Source organism: Pongo pygmaeus, chromosome 11 (assembly GCF_028885625.2).
Source record: "Pongo pygmaeus isolate AG05252 chromosome 11, NHGRI_mPonPyg2-v2.0_pri, whole genome shotgun sequence".
In the NCBI taxonomy this organism is placed as follows: domain Eukaryota; kingdom Metazoa; phylum Chordata; class Mammalia; order Primates; family Hominidae; genus Pongo; species Pongo pygmaeus.
Window position 1 is genome coordinate 111,163,076 of NC_072384.2, and position 23,852 is coordinate 111,186,927.

A 23,852-nucleotide genomic window follows, 5' to 3' on the forward strand; every position below is an offset into this window, starting at 1 on the left:
TCATTTCTTTACCACTAGGACATTATTTTCTCTTTGTCTTTGGTTTTCTGCAGTTTTTTGCTCTTTTTTTTTTTTTTTTTTTTTAGACGAAGTTTTGCTCTTGTCACCCAGGCTGGAGTGCAATGGCATGATTTTGGCTCACTGCAACCTCCGCCTCCTGGGTTCAAGCGATTCTCCTGCTTCAGCCTCCCGAGTAGCTGAGATTACAGGCATGCGTCACCATGCCTGGCTAATTTTTGTATTTTTAGTAGAGATGGGGTTTCACTGTGTTGGCCAGGCTGGTCTTGTACTCCTAACCTCAGGTGATCCACCTGCCTCGGCCTCCCAAAGTACTGGGATTACAGGTGTGAGCCACGGTGCCCAGCCTTCTCCAGTTTAAATTTAATATGTCTATATTTAATTTCATTGTTTTTGTTATTCTGCTAGATGTTTAAATGTTCTGAAATTGTAGTTTGATATCTGTCATTAAATTTAAAATTGTTTCAGCAATCATTATTTTAATTTTCTGCTCTATTTTTATATTCTGTCTCATAGTCCAATATCACTTACGTTGCACATTTAAAAAATTTTCCACAACAGTTTTTGGATGTTATCATTTTATTATTTTCCACATTCTTTTCTCTCTTTGCATGTTAGCTTTGGAAGCGTCTAGTGATATATCTTCAGGCTCACTAATTCTTTTCTCCAGTGTGCCCAGTCTACTAATGTCTCCATCAAAGACATTTTTCATTTCTGTTATGGTGGTTTTTAATTTTATCATTGTCTTTTAATTATTTCTCAGAATTTCAATCTCTCTGCTTGTACTATCCATTTATTCTTGAATGTTGTCTACTTTTTCTATTAGAGTTCTTAGCTTATTAATCATAGTTATTTTTTATTTTCTGTCTAATAATTCCAATGTCTGTCATATCTGAATCTAGTTTTGATATCTGCTTTGTCTCTTCAAACTGTTTTTTTTGCCTTTTTGAATATCTTCTATTTTGTTGTTGTTGAAAACCAGAATGTTGTATTGGGTAATAATAACTGAGGTAAATAGGGCTTTAGTGTAAAGTTTTATGTTAATCTGCTTTTTCAAATGTTTTCTGTAAGTGTTAGCTTTTAGTGTCTTTTTTTTCTTTTTTTGGCTTTGAGTTTCTCTAAGTTTCCCTCCTCAAACAGTTGTCTTGCAGCTCTTTCAGCTATAGTCTACTTGAGACTTGGTATGGTGGTAAGGCATAGAGAAGAAAAAATGTTCTGTAATCTTATAATTTTGGTGGACTTGTTTCTGAACTGTGACCTTCAACTGTTTCTATTAGGCTAGATTCTTTCTCCCTTAGACTAGAGAGGAGGGCTGGAGGGGGCTAAAATGGGAGAAATGCCCTTCCCGTAGCTCTGGTAAAGTCTTTTTTTCTGGAGAGCAGGCCTGTATTATGAAGAATCTTTAGGGCTTATTTCACAATTATTACATTTCCTTCCCCTGCAAAAGCTACAAGAACATCTTTCTTGACTCTTCACCATGAAAACTTCATGAGGTCCCTGGAGGTTAAAACCCATGAATATGTGGGATTCCTCTGAACATTTTCGGCCCCAGTACTTTCTCACTTTCAAGATTGTCTGCATTGAGCCTCTACTAATTCATCAAAGTGATCATTTTAAATATTCTACAGTAAATGGCTCTAGCAGTTTCTCCTCCAGGTAAGCAGATCTTATCTGTCCCTCTAAATTTCAAGTTTGCCCTGAGACCTCAGCTCTCTGAATCCAAGGAAAATCATTTCTTTTCAATTCATTCTTTTGTTGTTGTTGCTGTTTATTTCTTTTTGTAAGGATGAGAATGACATTTCCTAAGTTCTTTCATGTGAACGTTGAAACCCTAAGTCTGAGGCTGGGATTTAAACCTGAATCTGCCTGACTTGGAGGTTTAGATTATTTTCTTTATGCAATGATTCATTAATTTTTTAAAAATCTCATCATTAATAAGACTTGATTTTCTAGTTAAACATTTTTAAAATGGCATTTTCTTACATTTCTAGTTTTTCTCTCTGAGTTGAGTCACAGAGTTATGTGAGTTTCATGTAACTGTCCATAGTTATATTAAATAAAATGGGAAATTAGGTGTAACTGGGCTGAAATGGACAGAATAGACATTATAGTAAGGTTCTTTTTGCTTTGGTTTCAAGTTGCCCTAATAAACAGCTTAGACACAGGCAAATAGTCAAGTGCTTTAAAAAAAGCAGTAGACGGCGTAAACAGAAAAGTTGAAAGCAGGTAGGACAAGACTGGCTATTTAAATGGATCATTAAAGGAAGACACATTTGACTATATTGCTCCACAGAGAGCTTCTTCGTGTAGGTTTATGAATTCTGGGAGAAAGGCTGAGTTAGGCCTAATTATGTTTAGATTAACTCTGCAATGTAAATGCCTAACCTTTTCTCAGTTTTTTTTTCTTCCTTTATCTCTGTTTTATTTATTTTATTTTTTTTTTGAATTTTGGAGTGAGCCCATAGGTCTTTATTCTTTGACCTTTCTATTATATGTGTGCTTTAATCAGCTATTGCTTCTTTATCTTTTCATAAAAATTAAGAGATGACTATCTGTTCACCCTTATGCTGAAAGAAAAAGATATTCATAATACATTTTTAAATAAAAACAAGTTGCAACAAACCCACACCCATCATTGCTGCTTGTTTATTGTCTCCAAATTTTAGGTGAATTATTTCCCTTTAAATAGCATCGAGAAAATCTGAGAATAATATAATTTGGGCTTTAGACATTGTAGAGAAGTGAAAGAATCATTTCTCTATGACTATTATTCCTGGAGTATTACTTTTTTATTTTTATTTTTTGCTTTCTCCCCCAATGAATACTTGTTTTGCCATTATTTTTTCTTTAACCCAGATGACAGGTGAGAGGATCTTTGCTTTACAATGTTATCTTTTAAAGTGGTACATGCATGTTTTCCTTACATATAATACTATAGTGGTCCTTATCCATTTCTGATGTCACAGATACTTTTGAGAAACTGATGAAAGCCAAAAATTTCTTTACAGAAAAAATTAATATACACATGAATTTTGCATGTACAATAATTTTAAGAGGTTTACAGATTTTTAAAAAAAGTTTCTGATATTCAGGTTAAAAACATTGACATATATTTGTATCTCACAGGTGACTACTGCCTTTTGCAAGACATGTGGTATAAAAAGTTTTGCCCAGTCTGTAACAGAGAAGTAGTTTCTCCCTGATTCAACACTCTGAGACAATATTCTTTACCCATGAACTTGCTATGGACAACAATAGGATTTGTTGAAAATGACTGGAACTACTGTGTGTAATAAGAACAGTACCGAGATTACTGTGCATATTTATCTGTATAATAAATTATCAAAGATATTTAAGTAGTTTCCTGTTTCTCTTTGCATCATAACCCTTAGTTGTTGTGACTAGGAGATTGGGCTTGAGTTGTTGTGACTAAGAGATTGGTCTTGCTACAGCTGGGGTTCTTTGTCTCCTTCTATGTAATCTTATATGTATTGGGAAGTTGGCTTTTTGCTTTAGTGAGTTATTACTAGGGCTTAGATTTTGCTTATAAATTTTCTCGAAAGGCAGGCTTTGACAACTGGGAATTGATTTTTGCAGGAGGCTTTCTTAATCTCTAATATACTTTACAATATAATGATTATGGCAGGGTGAGAGAGTGGAGCTCTATAACCTTTTAACTGGAGTTCACAGTGTTGGTATCTGTGCTTTTTAATAATAATTCAGGTATAGAACAAGGCATTCAGGCATCATCACTGACAGGAGCAATGGAGAGAAGTAGGCCTCTATCTGCCCTATCTGCCTGTGTGAAAAGTGGTTAGGAAGAAACAGTTCCATTACAACAGGCAAACACCAATATGTGTATATGCATATGTATTTGTAGTTTGTGTGTATGCATGTAGTCAATGTACTAGTTAGTTCTCTCAGATTTATGCAAATTAGCCTGTGATTTAAAAAATGGTTTGATGAAGACATCTCGAATTTGTAAGGGGGATGACAATATGCATGTGATTGACATGAACTAATTGAACATAATGTCCTAGGCTATTGTTTGCCAGGCAGTTATTGAATGGTGTAAGAGAAATGTCATCATCCTGCTTTGCTGTAAGATAGGTTTTCATCAACAAAAAGAAGAAAGAATATTAAAGCTCTCTTTATATCATTATGCCCATTGTGTAATTTCTGTGTCAGGAGATGATATAGTGATTACATAGTGCTAAGAATATAGAATTTGGAATTAAAAAAACAAAAAATAAAAAATTACCAGTGGAGTCCTATGTCTACCACTAATTTGCTGTGAGATCTTTACTACCCTCAGAATCTAATCCTGTGAGGAGAGATAATAACAAGATGTACATACCAGATTGCTAAGAATTCACTGAAAGAATGCATGTGAAGTGCTTTGCAGAGTGCCTGGTATATAATACATTCTTAATAAACATAAGCTATTATCATTGACACTGCATTGTCTTCTAAGTTGGTATTTCTCACTTAGTGTTTTTAAAATGGTTGGGGCTCATGGGTGTGAAGGACAATTAACTCCCATGATCTGAACCTATCTCTGTAAAATGTTCAGAGCAAACATCCTCATTTTCTTGTCTGTATTTATGAACAGACTTAAAGCAAAAACATCTGTTCTTTTTGGACTCTTATTTGGTAAAGCTCTCACCCATGTCTCGGAGTCTCCATTATTTTACTAACTGCCTTTTGTGCTTGCCTTGTTAATTAACAATTTCCTGCTTAGCAAGGCATATTTTACCTTGTGCCTTAATTCCTTCTGCCATTCTCTCTGAAATGGATCCAATTTTCAGATATCCTTGTCAATATAGGTTGCTGATGAACCATAAGATAAACAGATGACTCAATGGTTGTGTTATTGGTATACTTCCAGGCACAATTAGAGCTTGCATGTATTTTTCTCCGCTTCTTTAACTATTATCTATATTACCCAGTGTGTTGACACTTTCTGTGGTAATTTTCTAAATTATATTGCAGTTATTTGGCTATTTTTTCTAAGTAATATTGAATCAAAGATGGTACCCAGATGAAGTCTATTGTTGAAGCACAAAAAACCTCCTCTGTAGGGCATGCATAAGTAACCAATAAAGACCAGAACATTTCTGATTTCCATAGAGTCTATTCTGAAGCTCAATACTTTTCTTAGTTGTTCTAGGAGGGCATGAGTTTCTTTACTCATAGGGTATCTTTCTTTTGCTCTGATATTTCCCCACATATCTTTTTTATAACATGGACACCTTAGTATGTGTTGTCAATTTCAACTAGAAAAATAATTGTTTTGACAATTCAGTAATTTCTCAAATCACAGTTACTAAGTCTCATATAGTTCACCTTTATTTTGTACCATGAGATTCAAAACTATTTTCATTGAAAGCTATTTTCTTTATGACATGACTTGACTTTTTTTTTTTTTTTTTTTTTTTTTTTTGAGATGGAGTTTTCCTCTGTCTCCCAGGTTGGAGTGCAGTGGCAGATCTCAGCTCACTGCAACCTCTGCCTCCTGAGTTTAAGCAATTCTCTTGCCTCAGCCTTCTGAGCAGCTGAGATTACAGGTGTGCCCTACAACTCCCGGCTAATTTTTGTATTTTTGTAGAGATGGGGTTTTACCATGTTGGCCAGCCTGGTCTTGAACTCCTGATCTCAAGTAATCTGCCCACCTCAGCCTCCCAAAGTGCTGGGATTACAGGCGTAAGCTACCGTCCCCAGCCTGACTATTTTCTATTATAATTTCTGTTTATTGCCTCTAAAACAAGTTTAAACGTTGTGTGAAAAAGACAATACTTAAAGAAACAGAAGTACAGTATTTGATACTTATTAATACGTGATACTTTTCTGTAATTGATGTCATCCTGGGATTTCATTCAACACTCTGCTCAGTATCTGTATCTTTCATGGGTTCTGCTTTCTTGCATATTGACTAATTAATCTAGTACTTTAAGGAAAAATACTTCTCTTATTTCTGAGGTGAAGAAATTGAGGAACAGAGAAGTGCAGTGGTCTTACGTGGTCCCATGATCTTACGTGGTCCCATGGTCTTATGTGGTCTAAATACTTGGAGCAGAGAGAAACACTCAGGACTCCTGATTTGAAAGCCTTTGTTCTTTCCACTAGAGAAAACTAAACTTACAAAAGTGACGTTTATACTGGAACTAGTCTACAGAGTATCAGAAGAAATTATTAGTCAATTAATAGAAATGAACTTGCATTTCTATTAAAATTTGTCTCTCTTATCACTGTCACTGATCCTGGAAGAATGCCTTTTATTTGTCCAGGCATATAACAGTGTGATTTCTAAATGACAGTGAGAGGTGACAGCGTGCTGGCAGTCCTCACAGCCCTTGCTCGCTCTCGGCGCCTCCTCTGCCTGGGCTTTCATTTTGGCGGCACTTGAGGAGCCCTTCAGCCCACCGCTGCACTGTAGGAGCCCCTTTCTGGGCTGGCCAAGGCCAGAGCCGGCTCCCTCAGCTTGCAGGGAGGTGTGGAGGGAGAGGTGCGAGCGGGAACCGTGGTTGCATGAGGCACTTGCCGGCCAGCTGGAGTTCCGGGTGGGTGTGAGCTTGGCGGGCCCACACTCAGCCAGCCAGCCCTGCTGGCCCCGGGCAATGAGGGAATTAGCACCCGGGCCAGCGGCTGCAGAGGGTGTACTGGGTCCCCCAGCAGTGCCAGCCCACCGGCGCTGCACTCGATTTCTCGCCGGGCCTTAGCTGCCTTCCCGCGGGGCAGGCCTCGGGACTGCAGCCTGCCATGCCTGAGCCTTCCCTCACCTCCGTGGGTTCCTGTGCAGCCCGGGCCTCCCCGACGAGCGCCACCCCCTGCTCCACAGCACCCAGTCCCATCGACCACCCAAGGGCTGAGGAGTGCGAGCGCACGGCGCAGGACTGGCAGGCAGCTCCACCTGCAGCCCCGGTGCGGGATCCACTAGGTGAAGCCAGCTGGGCTCCTGAGTCTGGTGAGGACGTGGAGAGTCTTTATATCTAGCTCAGGGATTCTAAACACACCAATCAGCACCCTGTATTTAGCTCAAGGTTTGTGAGTGCATCAATTGACACTCTGTATCTAGCTGCTGTGGTGGGGCCTTGGAGAACCTTTATGTCTAGCTCAGGGATTGTAAACACACCAATCGGCACTCTGTATTTAGCTCAGGGATTGTAAACACACCAATCAGCACTCTGTATCTAGCTCAAGGTTTGTAAACACACCAATCAGCACCTTGTGTTTAGCTCAAGGTTTGTGAGTGCACCAATGGATACTCTGTATCTAGCTGCTCTGGTGGGGCCTTGGAAAACCTGTGTGTCCAAACTCTGTATCTAACTAATCTGATGGGGACACGGAGAACCTTTGTATCTAGCTCAGGGATTGTAAATGCACCAATCAGCACCCTGTCAAAACAGGCCACTTGGCTCTACCAATCAGCGGGATGTGGGTGGGGCCAGATAAGAGAATAAAAGCAGGCTGCCGGGGCCAGCAGTGGCAACCTGCTGGGGTCCCCTTCCACACCGTGGAAACTTTGTTCTTTCACTCTTCACAATAAATCTTGCTACTGCTCACTCTTTGGGTCCACGCTGCTTTTATGAGCTGTAACACTCACTGCGAAGATCTGCAGCTTCACTCCTGACCCCAGTGAGACCACGAGCCCACCAGGAGGAACGAACAACTCCAGATGCACTGCCTTAAGAGCTGCCTTAAGAGCTGTAACACTCACCGCGAAGGTCTGCAGCTTCACTCCTGAGCCAGCGAGACTACGAACCCACCAGAAGGAAGAAACTCCGAACACATCCAAACATCAGAAGGAACAAACTCCAGACATGCCACCTTAAGAGCTGTAACACGCTCACCATCACTGGCCATCAGAGAAATGCAAATCAAAACCACAATGAGATACCATCTCACACCAGTTAGAATGGCGATCATTAAAAAGTCAGGAAACAACAGGTGCTGGAGAGGATGTGGAGAAATAGGAACACTTTTACACTGTTGGTGGGACTGTAAACTAGTTCAACCCTTGTGGAAGTCAGTGTGGCGATTCCTCAGGGATCTAGAACTAGAAATTTCATTTGACCCAGCCATCCCATTACTGGGTATATACCCAAAGGACTATAAATCATGCTGCTATAAAGACACATGCACACGTATGTTTATTGCGGCATTATTCACAATATCAAAGACTTGGAACCAACCCAAATGTCCAACAATGATAGACTGGATTAAGAAAATGTGGCACATATACACCATGGAATACTATGCAGCCATAAAAAATGATGAGTTCACGTCCTTTGTAGGGACATGGATGAAATTGGAAATCATCATTCTCAGTAAACTATCGCAAGAACAAAAAACCAAACACCGCATATTCTCACTCATAGGTGGGAATTGAACAATGAGAACACGTGGACACAGGAAGGGGAACATCACACTTCGGGGACTGCTGTGGGGTGGGGCGAGGGGGGAGGGATAGCATTGGGAGATATACCTAATGCTAGATGACGAGTTAGTGGGTGCAGCGCACCAGCATGGCACATGTATACATATGTAACTAACCTGCACATTGTGCACATGTACCATAAAACCTAAAGTATAATAAAAAAAAAAAAAAGAGCTGTAACACTCACCACGAGTGTCCGCGGCTTCATTCTTGAAGTCAGTGAGACCAAGAACCCACCAATTCTGGACACAATAGTAATGTTAAAAATAACATATTTTAGCAACATCATTCCAGAAGTTAATCTATTGTGTAACAGTGATCGTTTCAGTTTGATGCTTTCTCTGCTGTGAAGAGAATGTGCAGGCTTTAATATACCATGATGTCTCTTTTCATTTCTTTCAACTTTTGGTTTAGTGCTTATAAATTACCCGTAACAGATTTGTAAGTGACACTTTAGTCATCAAATTTGGTAGCATGATCTAGGAGACTGGTGAAAGATTTTATGCAATGTTTTACATGCTGAAGAATTCTGGTTGTGGATGTCTTTATATGTCTATAAACCTTAAAACCTGACACCCTTGTAACACTGGTATTTCAGAAATAGGGCTAATTTACACTCTGTTAGCTCTATGTGTTACTAAGTTTCTGTATTACATAGCTCCTAATTTTGGCTGACAATTTCTAACCTCTAGGACTCTTGAGGCCATGTGATGAACAATTTAAAATAAGGGGTGTATTGGTCAGGAATCTCCAGAGAAACAACCAATACATACAACCAATAAAATTTATGTATGTGTGTGTGTACTTGTATATAGAGATATTAATTGATTGTGTGAATATATATTCATTACGTGTGTATATATTTCTGAATATATATATATATGCACACAGAGAAATAATGATACTAATTGATTAATTTTAATTGGTTTACATGGTTATGAGGGCTGGAAAGTACAAAATCTGTAGTGCAGGTTGGCAGTTTGGTGACCTATTGATGTTGGTCTCCAGGCTAAAGGTAATCTGGAGACAGAATCCCTTTTTCCCCTGGGGGGACTTCAGTCTTTTTCTCTTAAGGCCTTCAACTGTTTGGATGAGGCCCACCCACATTATGTAGGATAATCTCCAAGTCTACTGACTTAAATTGAATCACATTTTAAAAATATCTTCCCAGCTACATCTAAACTGGTGTTTGACCAAACATCTGAGTACTGTTGCCTAGCCAAGTGAACAGAGAAATTAACCACCACAACTGGGTGGTAATGTTTTATATTGGTTTATTTAAAAACTTGGTGTTATTTAATTCCAACAATGTTGTCCTAATAAAATTCCAAAAGCTTTTGTGATGCATATACAAGCGAATACAGTTTAGCCTAAAATTAGAGCTTTTGATTTTGAAAGTTAGTCTTTTTTTACAGTGTTAAATTCTAAATTTAAATTCTTTGGGGTTAGTGATTATTATAACATAAGGCTTTTTTTTTTTTCTTGGTTTACCTTTTGCTAGTACTATAGCTAATTATATCAAGGCTCAAACCTTGATTGGCAGCATTCCACAGCGATAAGAAAGACAACTATTATTTGTTAAAAATACTTAGCATTTCATAATATTTCTGGGAACTTACACATACATTTTCTTTTAAAATATCTTGTTTAAAGATTTATTTAAATGAAACTACCATTGTTTTCTGTGTTGGTAACATTATTCATTATGTTATTTAATCTTTTATATTTTATTGTCTTGTGGCTAATAGGCATTTAATAAGTATTAGTTCTCTTATAGTAAGAATTGAGTTTCTGCTAACAATACATCTTCACATGCACAAAAATATTCTTCTAAATAATTTTGTTTTTAAACTGTGGTTATCATTACTTTGTTTCAACACTTCTCAAACTTAATATGTTTTGGTGGAATTGATGCAGCATTTCCTGGAGAAAGAAAGTATGTGTCATCAGCCTGTGACTATTGATTCTGTCAGGATAAGTAAATATAGGCTCAATTATGCTACACATAAAACAACTGCAAAATCCCAGTGGCTTAATAAACCAAGGGCTCATTCGCTACTTATCTACATGTCTAACGTGTCAATCTGGGAGCTCTGCACATCATAGTTCTTAGACAATCCAGGCTGAGACTTGATTTTGTACATATGCACCATGGTGACCATGCCAGGAGAAAGGATACTTACTGTGAATTATATATGCTCTTAAAGCTTCCACCCAGAGGTGTCCCACAATATGTCTGCTCACATATTGCCAACTAATACAAGTTACATGGCCATGTGCCTAACTGCAAAGTGGGTGAGGAAGTGGTAATTTGAATATGAATGTGGAAGGAGTGGATGTGGAATACTTGTGAGTAGTCCTGGTGACTATAATCAGGTGCTGTTTCAGGTGTGATTCTGTATCAGGAATGATTTTAGCTTTAAAACATGGCTAAGATTAGCTCATAAAGATATTCAGTTATTTCACATAATAAGGGTAGATAGGCAGTCTAAAAATTGACATAGGAGCTCATGGATGATATAAAAGATTAGGCTCTTTTCATATATCTGTACTACTTTTCCCAGAATCATGGATTTTTGTCCTTAGCCTGGCCATCTTATGGTTTTCAGAAGACTTCTATAGCTATAAATATCAAATCCTCATTTGTCTGCCTCAAATCAGGAAGGAGGAAGCAGATTTTCTTCTTTGATTTCTCTCTCTTTTTTTTCTTTCCCTGTCTCTCTGATATCAGAAGGAATATCTTCCCTGAAGAAAAAATTCTGCTTTCTTAGCAGATTATCCTTTATTTTTCGTTAGTTAGACCCTGTCACTGGGCAACTCTTAGGTGCAGGAAAGATGAGAAACTATCTGAAAATGGGGCAAAGGATAAGTGTGATAGATTTAAAAGACAATCATGCCTTTACTATCTTTCTTCATTTGGGGCTGGACACTTTGCCCTTTGAACAAAATTGTACATCTGGATTAAAAAAGAAGGACAAATTGTTATGGAGAGAACACAGGAGCACCTTTCACAAGGTGAAAAAAAACCCTTCAAAATTAAATAAGGGGATGATAATTTGAAGTAAATCATTGAGCAAGACAGATGATCATGTAGTCTAAGAAAGTTAAAAAGTACACTATGGGAGGATGAGATTATTTGAGCTAGAGGGTCAGGTCAGTCATTAAGGCAGTAACAAATGAGCAGATCCTTGGGAAACTGAAAGAATTTCAATGACAGGGCATTCCAAGGTGGAAAATACTAAAGGCAAAGGTACAGGAACATTAAAATGCTGAGGAATTAAATTTATGAATTTAGGATTAAATAATGTAGAGCCATATATATGACACAAGAACTTGAACCCTTCATGGAGCCTTATAACTTGGGGGCATTGTGATCTGGTGGTTAAGAACAATTGCTCTACACTTAGACAATGTCAACTCCATCTCAATTCTCCCACTTACTAGTTGTGAAACATTGAACAAGTATCCCAAGTCTTCATTTCCATATCTGCCATACCTGTAACAAATGGAATAATAAATGATACGTACTTGTCTTTGTTAGGGTATGCCAAACTGCTGTAATGAATAGATGCAAAAATGTAATGGCTGAAATGAAATAGAAGTTTATTTCTTGTTCGTATAACAAGGTAGTAGGCAGGCTCTGTGCCACATAATCATTCAAGAACCCAGGATGACAACAGCTTTGCCATGGCATAGCACCTGATACAGAGTAAGTAATAAATAAATGTTAACTGTTATTTATGTTAGCCATAGCTTTGGTTTAGAAACCAAAAGACTTAATGGGGAACTGACAAAAACATATCTTCTTAAACCACTGCATATGTTTGCCAGAATAATCTTTATTTCAGTGTGAATCATTTTATTTTTCTGCTCAAAAGAAATTAATACATACAAGCAGAGAGCCAAATCATGAGTGAACTCCCATTCACAATTGCTATAAACAGAATGAAATACCTAGGAATACAGCTTACAAGGGACATGAAGGACCTCTTCAAGGAGAACTACAAACCACTATTCAAGGAAATAAGAAAGGACACAATAAATGGAAAAAATTCTATGCTCATGAACAGGAAGAATCAATATTGTGAAAATGGTCATACTGCTCAAAGTATTTTATAGATTCAATGCTATTCCTATTAAGCAACCATTGACTTTCTTGGCAGAATTAGAAAAAATGACTAAAAATTTCATGTGAAACAAAAAAAGCCCATATAGCCAAGACAATCCTAAGCAAAAAGAACAAAGCTGGAGGCATCATGTTACCTGACTTCAAACTATACTACAAGGCTACAGTAACCAAAACAGCATGGTGCTGGTACCAAAAAGATATATAGACCAATGGAACAGAACAGAAGCCTCAGAAATAACACTATACATCTACAACAACCTGATCTTTGACAAACCTGACAAAAACGAGCAATGGGGAAAGGATTCCCTATTTAAAACATGGTGCTGGGAAAACTGGCTAGCCATATGCAGAAAACAGAAACTGGACCCCTTCCTTACACCTTATACAAAACATAACTTAAGATAGATTAAAGACTTAAATGTAAAACCGAAAACCACAAAAATCCTAGAAGAAAACCTAAGCAATACCATTCAGGACGTAGGCATGGGCAAAGACTTCATGACTAAAACACCAAAAGCAATTGCAACAAAAGCCAAAATTGAAAAATGGGATCTAATTAAAGAACTTCTACACAGTTAAAAAAAAAATGGTGCTGTTTAAAAAATCAGGAAACAATAGATGCTGGTGAGGCTATGGAGAAATAGGAACACTTTTACACTGTGTAAATTAGTTCAGCCATTGTGGAAGACAATGTGGCTGTTCCTCAAGGATCTAGAACTAGAAATACCATTTGACCCAGCAATCCCATTACTGGGTATATACCCAAAGGATTATAAATCATTCTACTATAGAGACACATGCACATGTATGTTTATTGCAGCACTATTTACAATAGCAAAGACTTAGAACCAACCCAATGCCCATCAGTGATAGACTGGATAAAGAAAATATGGCACATATATACCATGGAATACTATGCAGCCATAAAAAAGAATGAGTTTATGTCTTTTTCAGGGACATGGATGAAGCTGGAAACTATAATTCTTAGCAAACTAACACAAGAACAGAAAACCAAATACCACATGTTCTCATTCATAAGTGGGAGTTGAACAATGAGAACATACGGACACAGGGAGGGGAATGTCACACACCAGGGCCTGTTGGGGGTTGGGATCAAGGGGAGGGAGAGCATTAGGACAAATACCTAATGTATGCAGGGCTTAAAACCTAGATGACAGGTTCATAGGTGCAGCAAACCACCATGGCATCTAAACAATGCTATATTCTAAGAAGGGCATCAGCTTATAATAGAGAATGTATTGAAGTTTGCAGTTATATTTTTATAAAATAAAGCCCTCAACCTAATCCTGAAAGAAGAAACTGTGTTGTAGTATACAAAGAACATGAGCTTTCTAATCCTGACCTTACTGTTTCTTGTTCTTGTTCTAAAGTTACATAAGAAACTTTCTTATGTAACTTTAGGTAACTTACTTAGTTTTTTCTGTGCCTTAGTTTCTATATTTAAAAAATGAAGACACTGCTAGGTATACACACACAAAAGGTACAATTAAAAAGTGAGTGAAATTCACAATAGCAAAGACATGGAGTTAACCCAAATGCCCATCAATGATAGACTGGATAAAAAAAAATGTGGTACATATACATAATGGAATACTATGCAGCCATAAAAAGGAATGAGATCATGTCCTTTTCAGGGACATGGGTGGAGCTGGAAGTCATTATCCTCAGCAAACTAACACAGAAACAGAAAACCAAACACCACATGTTCTCACTTATAAGTGGGAGCTGAACAATGAGAACACATGGACACAGGGAGGGGAACAACACACACTGGGGCCTGTGGGAGGGGTGGGGGAGGGAGAGCATCAGGATAAATAGCTAATGCATGCTGGGCTTAATAGGTAGGTGATGGGTTGATAGATGCAGCAAATCACCATGGCACATGTTTACCTGTGTGACAAACCTGCACATTCTGCACATGTATCCTAGAAGTTAAAGTAAAATTAAAAACTAATAATCTAGAATTATGCCAGCTAATTTGTTTAGCCTTATGCATTACCAAAATTCTTAGAATTTTTCACCAAGAGCATTACTTATAAACTTATGTTTTCCTGCCTTTTATAAAAATGCTACAGAATTTGAAAAGGGTAGGTATGGTGAAAAACAAGGTAGAATTGATGAAACAAAGGCCCTAAGTATGTTACAGACCTAGCGGTCATGCTTATAATGATTAGGAATTATTCACTGTTCACGTATTTTGATCATTAAATGTTATTCTCTGTGGAAGCATTGATGATAACTTTGGGACATGAAGCTACTTTTATGTTACTAATGCAAATCCAAAATGCATTCTGTCTTTTATCATTAGCAGTCCATGTCCTTGAAGCCTATGCAAGTCTTTAGCTATTAAAGCTGTATGTGGGTGTGTTTTAAGTACCATGAATCAGGCCTTTTCTTGAGGTGTTACTGTGGGAAGAGGAGTTTCTAATGCACTTAGAAGGAACTAAATTAAACTTCCCAAACTGAATTGAAACAGTGGGGGACCATAGAGACTAAATCATGCACTCTCTTAAATTGGACAAGCTCATGCCATTGTGCTTCTCAAACTTTAATGTTTGTGGGGGCAGCAGGGGGAAAAGACTGAGATTCTGCATGATAATACATGGAGCACACTGTGAGTAGCAGTGAAGCCCTGCTGTGTTGGTCCCAGAGCTACAAAATTGACTTAGGTTTTACTGTTGAAAGCTCAGCTGGGGCATCTGAAACTCAGGTATCTTAACAAGAACATTTCTGACACAAGGGGTGTGTGTGTGATTATTTTATAAGCCAGAGCTTTATTTCACCAGAAATTATTATGACTAGGCTTTAGTCACCTATATAATAAACCACAAGGTATGTACAGATGAGTTAAACTTTATTTAAAATAATAAAATGTTTAAATGTTTATTTGAACACATGTCTATCTTCCCATATAATAAATCACATATATTTTAAGACATATGCCCAGGGCTGAGATATTTATGACTGATATTTATGCATGTTGTTCAGGACCATTGCCTGATATAGAGATGCCTGTGCCATATCTGGTTTTAAATAGTTTGAAATCCTCCCTCAGTATTTTATAAGCATAGCACAACAAATTCCTTTCCTTTGTACTGAGTCTGCTCAGCATTTTCCACAGTTGATAGTACTGAAGCAGTATCAGGAATGCATAAGAGCCATGACTTGCAGATATACATTGCTGTTGGGGACCAAGAGTACACTTGAAATCACATAGCTCCGTTGTCCATGCACCAGGGTTCAGAAATCCAAATCCAACATCCCTAGGTATACGTTACATCCATTTCCCCCAGAGTTGAAGCCACCTCCTCAGAACACTGAGAAAGAGTCTGGAAGTGATCTGCAGGCATTTTCTCCCTTTTTGTGTCATGGAAATCTGCCCCCTTTCCTGTCACTCTCCTTTCCTCCCTCTTCTCTGAAACTCCAAACACAATCTTCTCGATGAGTTAGGCTATCCCCAAGATAGGAAGATAAGTTGTTTCAAGGAAGTCTGCTTTTGCCTTTCAAATGGAACATCTATAGAAAACAAAAACACAAATGGGGATGGTGGCTGCAGATCTACGAAGGAAAAAATATAGTTTAACATCAGCTTCCCTTTAATTTTTCCTCCCATCGCTCAGGTCCTGAAGTATCATTAATGTCCAGGTTGTCTAAAACTGAATTTCTAGATCTGCCCCCAACTCACTCTCAATGGCTCCTGCTAAATTTCATTTGATCCATGCTGGTTTCCTGACTGAATCCCTATCTTCCTTCTCTATTACACCATACACATTTCTCCAGTCTTACCTCAGGAACAGAATTATTTTTATTCCTTCTTTATTTGTGGTAAAAGGATTTGGTATTTGCCTTTTTGGCCTTTTCTGCTCCTAAAAACTGCTTTTAAGACACACAATGAGTCCTGCATTAAGGCTGATACATCCTGGGTCTTTCAACCTCCTATCACCAGGAGGAGGGATCCCAAGGGCGCTCCATAACCCACTTCTATTTTCTAAGAGATTATTATTACAGTTCTTTATCTTGTTTAATCTACAGTTCAAACTCCTCCTCCCCTGGCACCCACTCTAGACCTTCTAGAAGTCCTCAGCTACAGTACCTTAATAGCATTCCCACATGGCTGCATTTCTTCTCCTATCTTCTATTATAGGTCCTATGGCCAGGACTGTAATACAGATCACAGTTCTCTTTGGACTTTCTACAAGCTCTTCTATCTTGATGATGGAGCTTTCCTCCATTTCAAAAACACAGCACAGATTTTGTTTAAAATTCTATTATGAATGATGTGGCTACATACACTGCCCTTCCTAGGTCTTCTACTCCTGGCATTTTCCCTGAGCAACATGCAGAAACTATCTTTCCATATCAGGGTACGTTTCCAGTAATCTGGTTTAAATATCTACTCTGAAATGGCCTGCTTTCCTAGCAACTCTAGGGCCAAGAACATGGCTAACTTCAACATGCCCTTCTCTTTTGATGAGGGTGTTCTTAGCACAATTACTTCTCATTTGGTATCTACTTTCACCCCCAGGCAGCTTGTTCTTTGGCTCAGTTCCATGGCTTACTTTGACTCAGGTGCAGCCTTACCCTGTGCTATAGTAGTACCTTCTGTACCCCTTCCCCTAGCAGGATAATCCTATTGTGGTGCATTAACTGGTAATTTGGAAGGTTTGTACAGTGCATTATTGAATGCCCTTATCTGCTAGGCAAATACCTATTCAGAGCTCAATATAACTATTACTTTGAGTTCAGGCTGTATCTACCAACTTGTGCACATCCATAGAAAGTGGTTGTTATAGAGTACTCCCTTCATGATTTTGAATTGAACAGCGTCACTGAGATCCTCGGCAGGCAAGGGTTCTTTTCTCTCAGGTCTCAGAGTCTCAGTCTGTCATCATTTTGTGAACTCAAATCCCTCTCGCTTTGAATTGGTATATTTTCTTTTCAACCAGTCTTCCATCCTTTTCTTGTAGAGTTGAATTCTGTTAATTCTTCAATTTAGTCACCAGTCACTCAGTTCTATCATATTTTATTTTAGATGGGCTGAGAGGTGACAGCCCTACAAGGTATTTTAGGTGGAATATTTGTGAGTCAAACGTTTTCCATTGCCAGAATGGTTTTCTCTCCACGTTTCTGTGTTGATTATGCTAAAATATCCTCTATGCATTTTCTCACTGGAGATTGCACTTACAAATGCCCTCTTTTATTAGTTAGGGTTTAACACATGACATCAACAAGGAAGAAGGGTGAGATATTTTTCAGTTCTAGTATGAAAAAGCTCTGAAAAAAATGCCAGCCTTATGCATTGTACATAGTGCCTGGTACCTAACAGTGCTTAGCATATTTTTTAAAAAATACAGCTACTTTTGAAGGGTAACATGTATACAGCAAAGTGCACACGTTGTAAGTATGCAGCTCAATGAATTTTCACAAAATAGCACATTCATACACTCACCAGATCAAGAAATGAAAGATCACAGGTAGCCCAGAAGTCCCAGTCATGCCCACTCTTAGGCTCTTTTCCCCAAAGTAATCCCTACTCTGACATTTAACAGAATTTTTGAATTCTGTTAAAAAATAAATGGCATTATAAAGAATGTACGCTTCTGTGTCTGCCTTTTTTTAATTCAACATCATGTTGAGATTCATCTATGTTGCATGTAATTTGTTCAATTTCATTGTGCACTATTTTGTATTGTGTAAAAATAAAACAATTTACTTATTCTAATATTGCTGGACATTTGGGTTGTTCCCAGTTTTGGGCTGTCGAAAATAATACTGTTATGAACATTCTTATATATTTTTTTATAAACATATATGTATATCTATTAAAATTCAAATCCCTGGGTGATAGGTTTTACGTATAACACTACTAGATACCAATAAAATCCAAAGTTATTGTATCAGTTTACACTCCCATAAGTAGTGTTTGAGAGTTCCAGTTTCTTTATATTTTTACAAACACGTTATATTGTCAGTCTTTTTATTTTAGTCCTAGTGTGTGTGCGGTGGTATTTCATTGTAATTTTACTTTATATTTTACTCATGATTGTAGTAGTTGAGAACATTTTATATGTTTATTAGTCATTTTATAAAGCACCTTTTCAAGCATCTTGTCCATGTTTTTTGTCGTTGTTTTTAATTATCTATCTTTTCCTCAAATACTCTTTTTTTCTATGGGAAGGGCAAATTTTATTTTATTTTGTTTCTTAATTTTTTTTTGTTGTTGTTTCAATAGCTGTTGTCAGAGTACAAGTAGTTTTGGGTTACATAGATACATCCTATAGTGAAGTCTGTGTTTTTAGTGTAACTGTCAACCTGAATAGCATACCTTGTACCCAATAGGTAGCTTTTCATTCCTTTCCCTCTGCCTGTCCTCTCGCCATCTGAGTCTCCCATGTTCATTTTACGACTCAGTATGCCATTGTGTACTCATAGCTTAGCTTCCACTTATAAGTGGAAACTTGGGGTATTTGGTTTTTCAATCCTGTTATATCACTTAAGATAATGGCCTCCAGCTCCATCCAAGTTGCTGCAAAACACATTATTTCATTCTTTTTTTTTGTGGCTGAGTAGTATTCCATAGTGTATATACACCACATTTATTTTCTTCACTCATTAGCTGATGGGCACTTAGGTTAATTGCAATTCACAGTTCCACATTTGCAATTGTGAATTGTGCTTTGATAAACGTCCTTGTGAAGATGATTTTTTAATTGAATAACTTATTACCCTTTGGGTAGATACCCAGTAGTGGGATTGTAGGATCAAATGGTAGATCTGCTTTTAGTTCTTTGAGAAATCTCCATACTGTTTTCTATAGGGGTTGTACTAATTTACATTCCCACCAAAAGTGTATGTGTTCCCTTTTCACCACATACATGCTAACACCTAATGTTTTCTGGCTTTTTAATAATGGCCATTCTGGCTAGGGTAAGGTGGTACCTCATTGTCATTTTAATTTGCATTTCCCTGATGACTGGTGATGAGCATTTTTTCATATGTTTATTGGCCATTCGTATATCTTTTTTTGAGAAATGTCTGTTCATGTCATTTGCCCACTTTTTAATGGGATTATTTGTTTTCTTGCAGTTTTTGTTTTGTTTTGTTTTGTTTTGTTTTTGAGTTGGAGTCTTACCCTGTCTGCCAGGCTGCAGTGCGGTGGCATGATCTTGGCTCACTGCAACCTCCACCTCCCGGGTCAAGCATCTTCTTGCAGTTTTGTTTGAGATTCTGGGTTTTAGTCCTTTATCAAAGTTATAAAGTTTGCAAATATTTTCTCCCATTGTATAGGTTGTCTGTTTATTCTGTGGATTATTTCTTTTGCTGTGCAGAAAATTTCCAGTTTAATTAGGTAGGTCTGATTTATTTTGTTTAGATAGGTTGATTTATTTTGTTTTCATTACATTTGCTTTTGGGGTCTTTGTCATAAATTCTTTACCTAGGCCAAAGTCCAGAAAAGTTTTTCCTAGGTTTTCTTGTAGAATTTTTACGGTTTCAGATCTTAAATTTAAGACTTAATCCAGCTCGAGTTAATTTTTATATACAGTAAAAGATAGGAATCCAATTTCATTCTTCTACATGTGTCTATCCAATTTTCTCAGCATCATTTATTGAATTGGATGTCCTTTACCCAGTGTATGCTTTTACTTTTTTGTCAAAAATCAGTTTGTTGTAAGTAGTTGGCTTTATTTCTGCACTCTCTGTTCTGTTTCATTGGTCTGTGTTTATTTTTATATCAGTATCATACTGTTTTGGTTACTATAGACTTGTAGCATAATTTCAAGTCAGGTAATGTGATGCCTCCAGATTTGTTCTTTTCACTTAGGAATTCCTTGGCTAATCAGGCTCTTTTTGGGTTGCATATGAATTTCAGGATTGGTTTTTCAAATTCTGTGAAAAATGACAGCGGTATTTTAATAGGAATTTCACGGAATATGTAGATTGCTTTGGGTCTATGGTCATTTTCACAATATTGATTCTTCCAATACATGAGCATGGGATGTTTTTCCTTTTGTTTGTGTCATCTATGATTTCTTTCATCAGTGTTTTGTAGTCCTCCTTGTAGAAATAGTTCACCTCCTTGGTTAAGTATATCTCTAGGAATTTTATATCTTTTGTAGCTATTGTAAATGGGATTGAGTTTCTAATTTGATTCTCAGCTTGGTCATTGTTGGTGTATAGCAGTGCTACTGATTTGTGTACAATAATTTTGTAACTTGAGATTTACTGAATTCATTTATCAAATCTAGGAGTCTTTTGGGGAAGTCTTTAGGGTTTTCTAGATAAAGTAACATATCAGAAGCCGAGATAGTGTGACTTCCTGTTTTCCAATTTGGATGCCCTTTATTTCTTCCTCTTGCCTGATTAGAAGTAGTAAAAGTGGGCATCTTTGTCTTCTTCCAGTACTCAGGGGGAATGCTTTAAACTTTGCCCCAATCATTATGATGTTGGCTATGGGTTTGTCATATACGGCTTTTATTATTTTGAAGCATGCTCCTTCTGTGCCTGGCTTGTTGAGGGTTTTTATCATAAAGGGATACTAAATTTTATCAGTGCTTTTTCTGTATATGTTGAGATGATATAGTTTTTGTTTTTGATTTTGTTTATGTGATGTATCACATTATTGACTTGAGTATGTTGAACCATCCCTGTATCCCTGGGATAAAACCCACTTGATCGTGGTGAATTATCTTTTTAATGTGCTGTAGGATTTGTTTTGGTAGTATTTTGTAGAGAATTTTTATATCTATGTTTAGCAGGGATATTGGTCTGCAGTTTTCTTGTTTTGTTATATTCTTTCCTGGCTTTGGTGTCAGGGGGATACTGGCTTTGTAGAATGAGTTAGGGAGGATTCTTTCCTTCTCAATCTTTTGGAATAGCTCAATCATTTGGAATAGCTTCAATCTTTTGGAATAGCTTTTTTTTGTTGTTTGTATGTTCTGGATTTCTGTTTCTTCCTGATTCAAGCTTGTAGGATTGTTATGTTTCCAGGATTTACCCATTTTCTCTACATTTCCTAGTTCGTGTGCATAGAGGTGTTCATAGTACTTTTAAATGATCCCTTGTATTTTTGTGGTATTAGTTGTAATGCCTTTATTTTCATTTCCAATTGAGCTTATTAGAATCTTCTTTTGGGTTAATCTAGCTAGTGGTCTAACAATTTTATCTTCTTAAAGAACGAAATTTTTGTTTCATTGATGCTTTGTATTTTCTTGGCTTCAAATTTATTTAATTCTGCTCTATTTTTTGTCATTTCTATTCTTCTGGTAGCTTTGGATTTGATTTTTTTTCTTATTTCCATAGTTCCTTGGGATATCACATTAGGTTGTCAATTTGTAACCTTTTTGTGTTTTTGATATAGGCATTTAGCTCTATAAACTTTCCTCTTAGCACTGCTTTTGATGTGTTCCAGAGGTTTAGATAACTTGTGTCACTGTTATCATTCATTGAAACAATTTTTAAAATTTTTATTTCTTATTTTATTGTTGACCCAAAGATCATTCAGAGCAGATTGTTTATTTTTTTAGGTATTTATGTAATTTTGAATGTTCCTTTTGGAATTGATTTATAGTTTTATTCTGCTTTGGTCTGAGAAAAAATACTTGACAAGATTTTGATTTTTAAAAATTTATTGAGACTTGTTTTGTGGCTACTATATGATCTATCTTGGAAAATGTTCCATGTGCTGATGAGAAGAATGTATATTCTGTAGTTTTGAGGTAGAATGTTCTGTAAATGTCCATTTGTTCTAGAGTCCAATGTAAGTCCTGTGTTTCCTTGTTAACTTTGTGTCTCAGTGGTCTGTCTAGTGCTGTTAACGGGGTGTTGCAGTCCCCCACTATTATTGTGTTGCTGTCTGTCTCTTTTCTTAAGTCTAATAGTAATTTTTAAATAAAGCTGATATCTCCAGATATTAGGTACATATATATTTAGGATGATTATGTCTTCTTGTTTAATTGATCCCTATATCATTATGTAATGACCTTCTTTGTATTTTCTTACTCTTGTTGCTTTAAAGTCTTTTATTGGATATGAAATTAGTTATTGCTGCTTACTTTTAGTTTTCATTTGCATGGAATATTTTTTCCATCCCTTTACCTTGATTTTATAAGAATCTTTACATGTTAGATATGCCTCTTGCAGATAGCAGGTATTTGTTCTGTGTTTCTTCAATCCTTTCTGCCAATCTACATCTTTTAAGTGGGCCATTTAGATCATTTACAGTCAAAGTTAATATTGACATGTGAGGTGCTGTTTTAGTCATCATATTGATTTTTTATGTAATTACTTTGTTTTTTCTATTGTGTTACTATTTTATGAACCTTGTGTGTTTTATGCTTTCAAGTGGTTTTATACTGATCCGTATCAACCTTTCCTTTCAAGATTTAGAATTCCTTTTAGCATTTCTTGTAAGGATCTAGTGATGACAAATTCCCTCAGCATTTGCTTGTCTGGGAAAGACTTCATTTCTTCTTCATTTATGAAACTTGGTTTTTCTGGATACAGAATTCTTGCATGACAGTTTAAGGAGACTAAACATAGGACCTCAATCCCTTCTGGCTTGTAAGGTTTTTGCTAAGAAGTCTGCTATTAGTCTGATAGGTTTTCTTTTATATGTTTTCTGAATCTTTGGTCTCACTTTCCTTATAATTCTTTCCTTCACATTGAGTTTAGATAGCCTGATGATTATATGTCTTGGTGATGTCCTTTTTGCAATGGATCTCCCAGGAATTCTTTAGCTTCTTTTATTCGGATGTCTAAATATCTACACAATGAAGGAAACTTTCCTCAATTATTTTCTCAAATAGGTTTTTCAAACTTTTGCTTTTTCTTTTTCCTCAGGAACATCTATGATTCTTAGGTTTAGCTGTTTAACATAATCCCATATTTCTTGAAGACTTTATTCATTTCTTTTAATTATTTTCTCTTTGTCTAATTGGGTTAATTCAGAAGCCTTGTCTTAAAGCCCTGAAATTCCCTTTTCTACCTGGTCTAGTCTATTGTTAAAATTTCACACCACATTAGCTGGGCGCGGTGGCTCACACCTGTAATCCCAGCACTTTGGGAGGTTGAGACGGGAGGATCATGTGGTCAGAGGATCGAGACCATCCTGGCTAACACTGTGAAACCCTGTCGCTATCAAAAATACAAAAAAAAAAAAAAAAAAAAAAAAAAGCTGGGCGTGGTGGCGGGTGCCTGTAGTCCCAGCTATTCGGGAGCCTGAGGCAGGAGAATGGCATGAACCTGGGA